This window comes from Abramis brama (assembly GCF_963993115.1).
Source record: "Abramis brama genome assembly, chromosome: 1".
In the NCBI taxonomy this organism is placed as follows: domain Eukaryota; kingdom Metazoa; phylum Chordata; class Actinopteri; order Cypriniformes; family Leuciscidae; genus Abramis; species Abramis brama.
Window position 1 is genome coordinate 68,584,287 of NC_139963.1, and position 8,411 is coordinate 68,592,697.

The window sequence follows — 8,411 nt, forward strand, 5'->3', positions numbered from 1 at the left end:
GCCTTTGCCTGTACTCATTACTGGTCATTTGCACACAGCTGTTTCCACTCACATTGTTTGTGTCTGCTTATTTATACCCTGTCTGTTTCATTCATTGTCATGGAATCCTTGTTTAATGTCACTTGCCTTTGTATGGATTTTTGACCCTTTGCCTGGAGGACTTACAATTACGGATTACCCTATTAAACCCTATTAAATGTTAAATATTAAATAATATTAAATCTATTTGTGTGCGTGTCGTGACAGAAATACACTGTATTTTAATGTCTTTTTTTATCCTCTCCGCAACTAAACTATGGCGAGTTAGAGAACCTTTAAAGAATTATACAGGGCTTTATAACACATCAACCAAAGAACCACTGAAGAACCACATTTTAATAAGGAATAATAAATTATTCAAAAAATATTTTGTAGAATAAGGATTTCCATCAGTCACTGATAGAAGTTGAATAAAACATGACAGTAACACACAATATTCATACACAAACACACCCTCATGTTTCACACACATTTGTTCTTGATTGAGGAAACAACATTATAGTGAACTAGACGAGTAAAGTTTGTAAACAAACTTTAAAATTGGCTTGAAAAAGCATTGTCTGAAAGTTTGAAATAACTTTGACAAGCTTAAAGTTTGAATTGAATGGGTTTAGCATGATTTACCGCGTTACTAGCATGATTTACCACATTGTTAGCACGTTTTAACATTTAGCAGGAATTACCATGTAGCTAACATGATTTAGCATGCTGTTAGCATGAATTACCATTTTGCTTACATGTTGTTAGCATGAATTACCATGTAGCTAACATGATTTGGCATTCTGTTAGCATGAATTAACAATGTGTTAGCAAGAATTAGCATGATGCTATCATGTTTTATCATGTTGTTAGCATGAATGATTTTGCATTAATTACCATGTAGCTAACATGATTTTAACATGATTTAGCATGTTGTTAGCATGAATTATTATTGTGCTAACATGTTTTAGCATGTTGCTAACATGATTTAACATGATGCTATCATGAATTAGCATTTTGCTAACATGTTTTAAAATGTCGTTAGCATGAATTACAATGTTGTTAGCATTAATTACCATGTAGCTAACATGATTTGACATTCTGTTAGCATGAATTAGCATTGTGTTAGTATGAATTAGCATGATGCTATAATGTTTTATCATGTTGCTAGCATGAATTACCATGTTGCTAACATGATTTAATATGCTGTTAACACAAATGAGCTTTTTGCTAATGTTTAAACATGTTGCTAGCATGCTTTAACATTAATGAAAGTGAAAGTGAAAGTGAAAGTGAAAGTGAAAGTGAAAGTGACACGTGACGGCCAAGTATGGTAACCCATACTTGGAATTTGACCTCTGCATTTAACCCATCCAAGTTAATGCACACACATTAGGAGCAGAGTAGTGAGTAGTTAACACACACACACTGCAAACGTGGATACACACACCCAGAGCAGCGGGCAGCCTTTGTGTGGCGCCCGGGGAGCGATTAGGGGTTAGGTGCCTTGCTCAAGGGCACCTCAGTCATTTCCCACCGGTTCTGGAATCGAACCAGCAACCTTTGGGTTACCAGTCCAACTCCCTAACCACTAGGCCATGACTGCCCCCTAATTACCATGTAGCTAACATGACAGATACATAGTGGATGAAGCTTAAATACTCTATTGGAGTTTATGTATTAAAGTTTTGACCCCCTCAATGAAAGCGAATGGGACTTTTATGATTTTAATGAAAACTGTAAGTCGGATCCGTTATAAAAGATAATAGCGAGTCAGAACAGTTGAAGGTCTGAGAGAGTTTGGTGTTTGTAGATTTAAAGCTCTGGGAGGAGATGCTGTCTAAACTCAGACTCAGAAGAAGAAGAAGTTTGAATAGTAGATCAGTAAATTAAGTAAGTTTGATCAAGCAAACTTAAATATCAGCTGGAGATCATAAACACACACGAGGAACAGGATTTCATGAAGATCATTATTATAACGACAGAATTACAGCTGTGCTGAGATAGTAAACGCTGAATAACTCTGTAAAACATCTGAGGTTGACAGAAGTTTACAGTAAATATACGTTTCAGGATTTATAGATTTAACTTAAAGGGGCATTCCACCCATTTGAACATTGTTTTTTATTTAAAGTGGGTCATATATGTAGTCGAAATGTAAAATAAATTTTGAATTTTGGTGCCTTCGTGACCGAGGAAAGACAAAAAATAACTTCAGGACGCATTTGTATGAAAGACAACAACTCCCACAATGCACCACATTGCACAGCTCCGCAAGCCACTCCCACTAATCCAGAACAGCGCATATCTGCCTATAAGAGAAATCACTCTTCCGTCTACAAGGCTAGCTAGCACCAGAGCTTGAAATTCATTTCACACAAAATGTCTAGTTAGTTGGCGAACTCATCAGTGCATTACTCCTCGTTTGTATTTCTTTCGAAAAGGTGAATTATTGCATGGTACCTGGATGTTCAGTCAGAACATATGCGGTGTGAAACTAGGATAGTTCACAACACAAACGTCCGTGTCCTCGTCTGATTCAGAGATTTTGTCCAGGAGAAATTGTCATCGTTGAAATTCTTTGCCGCAGACGGACTCTATCTCTGTGTTCGTAGCGGTTCGTAGTTGCATAGTGAGATCACCGGCGCCACCAGTCCGCCCTAACTCGAGCCAGTCCGGGCTTCTCGTCCGCGGCAGGCAGTTCTTCTGTCTCGGCTGCTCTTCGCTATAATGCGGCTTGTAAAGGTAGCCACAAACACCCGATTCAAGCATCAGACTTCCGAAATCCTCTTCTTCTATATCATATTAAGTACTCTCCTCCGCTATTGTCATAACTTTACATCTGTCTCCACAGCGCCTGTTAGCTTAGCTTCAAACAAGATGGAGGATATTGCTTTCAGTTTCAGAGAGTAAAGTCCCACCCACTGATCTGTAATAGGTCTGTAGCGTGAGCGGGTCCCGCCCCCTGGGAAAGATGAGGAACGAGTGTCTGTAGTCTCAACAGAAATCCCCCCCCTCTTACACTTCCTCCTACAATGACGCAAAATGACGATTTTTGCGTCATTGTAGGAGGAAGTGTAAGAGGTAAATAACGGATTTCTCCCGTCTCAGGGGAAAATGAGAGAGTGTTGCACGACCATTCAATAGTATGACTGGGTTTCTAACAATGCAAAGCTTAATGCAAATGGGTGGAGTGTTCCTTTAAACTTACAGTAAAAAGCTGTGTTTCATTAACTGGTGTAATGTTATGAAGTACTAAAATACCATAAAAGCACAGGTGATGGTGAGAAAGGTCAAAGTTCATGATGAGATTGGTACTAATATAGAAGCTGTGCTGTGTCATTCACACACACACACACACACACACACTAAACACCATCATAGACACATAGACGACACTGAAATAATGCAGTGAACATCAACAACATTAGATGCAACATAAATCCCTAATGTACATATAAGAAAATAAACAGTTTCTCATTGTATATAGTCAGTTACAGTTACAGTCTTTTAGTGTTAAAATGACGATAGTTTTCACAGTGTAGAGACTCGATCTCTCCAGAAGAGAACAGACAGAAGAGAGTGAGAAGAATAAACCAGAGCTGATGGATGAAGATGATCAGAGATGATGATTAATATTAATACTGTACCCCATTTAAATGAGCGTGTGAAGTTGAAGACTGTCCAGAGTGACTGAAGAAACACGATCACACAGACCCATCCGACACGATCTGAACATCAACACACACATCAGATCATCACTCACAGTGTTCATCAACACAGACACACACACACATCAGATCATCAATGACAGTGTTCATCAACACACACACACACACACACACACACACACACACACACACACATCAGATCAGATCATCACTGACAGTGTTCATCAACACACACACACATCAGATCATCACTGACAGTGTTCATCAACACACACACACACACACACACACACACATCAGATCATCACTGACAGTGTTCATCAACTCACACACTCACACATCAGATCATCACTGACAGTGTTCATCAACTCACACACTCACACATCAGATCATCACCGACAGTGTTCATCAACACACACATCAGATCATCACTGACAGTTCATCAACACACACACACACACACACACACACACACACACACACACACACACACACACACACACACACACACACATTTAACTTTAGCACACTTCAGCATAAAGCTGAGATATAGCAGAGATGTGTCAGATATATAATGTAATATAATCATACCCTTCTCGTTCTCCAGAGCTGTGATGTAGAAATAGATCATTACAGCATTGACTAATAACATGATCATTATCCACACTGATCTCATGACTGAAGGTGAACCTGAAAAACATGTTTAATATTAGTGTAAAACTGCATATCTGTTTGACACTCACTGAATAAAACATCAAGACCATACATTAAACATTATATATAAAACAGATCATAAATGTTCAAAACGACTGAACACAGATTATTCTCATTAAACCATCCACTCAAAATCTGTAAAGATCAGACATTCATAATGACACAAGCATTTATGAATTATATATTGATCAGATTATGATGTTATGTGTGTTTATATGAGGGATCAGATCATAATTCATCAGACACTTACAGCCCATTTGTTGACCACATATAATGTCCCAGTTGTATCTGCTCACTGAGAGAAACACTGGTAACACTGCAACAATGATGAATCCTGGAGACAGAAGAGATTATATTAATACAGAGATTATATTAATGCAGAGATTATATTAATGCAGAGATTATATTAATGCAGAGATTTTATATATATATACAGTATATGAATGACTCTCAGTGTATAATGAGTTAAAGTGAAAGACTTCAGTTATTATATCCATCACTCGTTATATTTACAGTGTGTTGTTTCAGTTCTGCCTGTAAGATGAAGATGTGTGTGTTATTGTCAGCATTTGAAGACTCGATCAGACAGAATGTGTGTTTCTTCAGGTTTGATAACGTGACGCACAACTCTGGCTTTTCTGATGATGAAACATGATTTCTTCTGTTCATGTGTGTCGAGACGGTTCAGAAATCCCGACCGGCTGATGCTTTACAGTCCGGAGTAAAGAGTGTAAGCCACTGATCTATATAATGTCATTCTATACACTTAATTACAAAATAATTCACATTTAACGTCTGCAATTTCTGAATTAAAAGGGATAATTGTGTTAAAAGCAGAACTAAAATCAACAAATAACAGATGCAGAAGATCATGAAGGATCATGTGACACTGAAGACTGGAGTAATGATGCTGATGAACATCCAGCTTTGATCACAGGAATAAATTACACTTTACTGTATATTCACACAGAGAACAGATGATTTACAGTGGAATAATATTTCACAATATTACTGTATTTTTATCAAATAAATGCAGCATTGCTGAGCAGAAGAGACTTCTTTTAAAAACATAACTCAACAAAGACAACAATAACTTTAAGTTATAAGTGTGTGTGTGTTACTGTTACGACCCTGCGTTTTCTTTCCTCGCCTGCTGGTGGTGTTATGATTCAGGAGAGTGTGGGAGATTGTACACACCTGACACCGGTTCACTACTTGATTGTGGAGAGGATAAAACCTTGGCCTCCACCACTCTTCTTCACTTCGTCCAGGGGATTGACACCCTCTGGAGAAGTCACTTTTGGCGTGCCTTTATTTATTTACAACCCATACCAACCTTTTCTCTTCCCCATTTGGATTATGATTTTTCCCCTTTGATTTTGAACCCTAGACTTTGTTATATTAATTTATCTGTATTTTGAAGAGTAATAAAAACTTGCAAGTCATTCAGTGTATTTGTATCCTTTATGTACGGTCGAAACGAGCTGGCCGTAACATAAATTGGGTGTCTCGTCCGCGATCCTATCGGGGTAGGAAACGTTGGTAAGTATGGGTTGTATGTGTGTATGTTTTTGTGAATGATTACCTTTTATAAATGAGAACTCTGGTTAGTTAGAGTGTTTCCAGCTGGATTGTGAATACAATCCTTCCGACGGAGCACGTTTGTTGTTTTGTTTTGTTATTTTGCCTTTCTTGTTTTTGGAGGTTATCCTGGGTGGAGATTCACTCTCTGTAGGGGGTACGCTTCCGGGCCTTCAGTCTGACTGATTGTCGTGGAGCTCAGCGTTTAATGCCCCGAGCCCGGTACATCTCTGAAGACCAGGTAGGATTTAGTTAGTGTTTTCTGAGTTAGGAGCTGGAGTTTTCTCATATTGTAAACGGTAAAGGCATTCAACAAAAATAAGTAAAGGTAAATCATTGCGTTTGTATGTATAGTGCGGTTTATTTTCGCGCTTATACTGTGTTTTGACTTGTGGGAAGTCTTCGGAAGTTTTTGTGAATGAGCATAGGTTGCGTAATATGGTGACGTAGTTCCTTTTTGAAGCAGTGGCTTATGGGAGTTGTATTTCGGGTAAACAGCGTCTCACGTGTAGTAGTTTCGTTTGTTATTTTGCGTATACTTATACGAACAAAATGTCTTCGGTGGTCGAAGATTTCTTTGCTTGTCCGTCAGAAGTTTTGCTTGAGAGTTGTACAAAGGAGCAGTTAGTGCAAATCGCCGAACGCTTCAGTGTCGATCTTACTTCTCAAGAAAAGAGGCTGAAGGAAACTATCGTGACTACTTTGAAGCGATCACTTGTTGATAGAGGAGTTATAGAGGTAAGCACTGAGTTAATTACTCCGAGTGAATCGTTTGTGTCTACTCCTGCTGATGTTTATAGTGAAAGTGAGACAAAATTTTCAGAATTGTCTTTGCAAGAGAAGCAATTGTGTTTAGATGCCGCGAAAATTCGTGCTGAACATGATGATCGCGCTATGAAAGAGCGAGCGGTAGAAAGAGAATTTGAAGGGAGAAAATTGGATCATCAGTTAGCTATGCGAAGAATGGAGCTTGAGTTAGAGAGGGAACGTAATGAGAGAGCGTTTCAGATAAAAAAGTTGGAGTTGGAATTAGCAGCAAAGACAGCTGAAGTTTCACAAGCGAATGTGCCTCCTGTTCTACAACCGCGTGCGAATGCAGGTGAACCTGTGTTTGATGTTCACAGAAATATGAGATTAGTGCCGCCATTTTCTGAAAAAGAAGTGGACAAATATTTCTATCACTTTGAACGTGTTGCTTTATCCATGAAATGGCCGAAAAGCTTTTGGACTTTGTTGTTACAGTGTGTGTTCACAGGTAAAGCTCAGGAAGTTTATTCTGCACTCTCACTGGAACAGAGTGGTGAGTATGATGTGGTGAAATCTGCTGTGTTACATGCATATGAACTCGTGCCTGAGGCATATCGTCAAAAATTTAGGAGTTTGAGTAAAGTTGATGAATGTACTCATGTTGAATTTGCAAGAGAAAAAGAGAACTTATTTGATCGTTGGTGCACTTCAATGAAAGTTACAACTAAAGAGCAGTTAAGAGAATTAGTGCTCTTAGAGGAGTTTAAACATTGTGTTCCTCATGCTGTAGCTACGCATCTCACTGAACACAAGGTGAATACACTTTCTGAAGCGGCTATCATGGCTGATGAATTTGTGTTAACCCATTGTGGGTCCTTTAGTTCAGTCGGTCTTAAAACCAACGATATGAGTATATTGGGGATTGCCCCACTAAAAACTGGTGGATTGTATTATTAACCGCTGCAGAACTCTGGTCAGGGAGTCGGAGTCATCAGATAGAGTTATTGCCGTCATTTATTGCACAAGAGTGACCATATACACATAATAGTGTACTTGAGGTAGTCTCTGAAACAAATAATATAACAGAAATAAATATTCACAGTCTAAAATTATTCAACAACTTAAGAGATTGCAAACTCAAATATAAACATCTCTGTAAAGTGCACTGATGCATGAAATATAAATCGAAAAAATATATTAGTATGAGTCTGTAATACAAACTGCATAATAAATTGACAAAACACCGAAATGTGGATTATAGAAATTGGACTGTCTCATTAATACAGGCAGTAATAAATGACCACCAGTGAAAGATATTATCCACGGAGAAATTCACTTAAAGCTAATAACTAGTAAACATGAACAGTATGAGCCGCGATGCTAGCGGGATAATCCGCTCGTTAAGCAGTATCAAATTACACTCAGAAAGATCGCTAAACATCAACCACACTGCAAACATGGTCTAACTTAGCGCAGTTTGGATACAGTATGACAATCTGTTATCAACAATATACATAAAAGGAGAACTTACTTTGTCACAAACTTTCTCTTGCACATAAACACTGCACATGCATGCGTGCACGCGATATGATCGCTCCACTGGAGTAGCTTAGTGAATAGCCAATTACGTTAAGTCCGTATGTGCTGAGAACGCTGCACTACGTTATTTCCTTACAATGC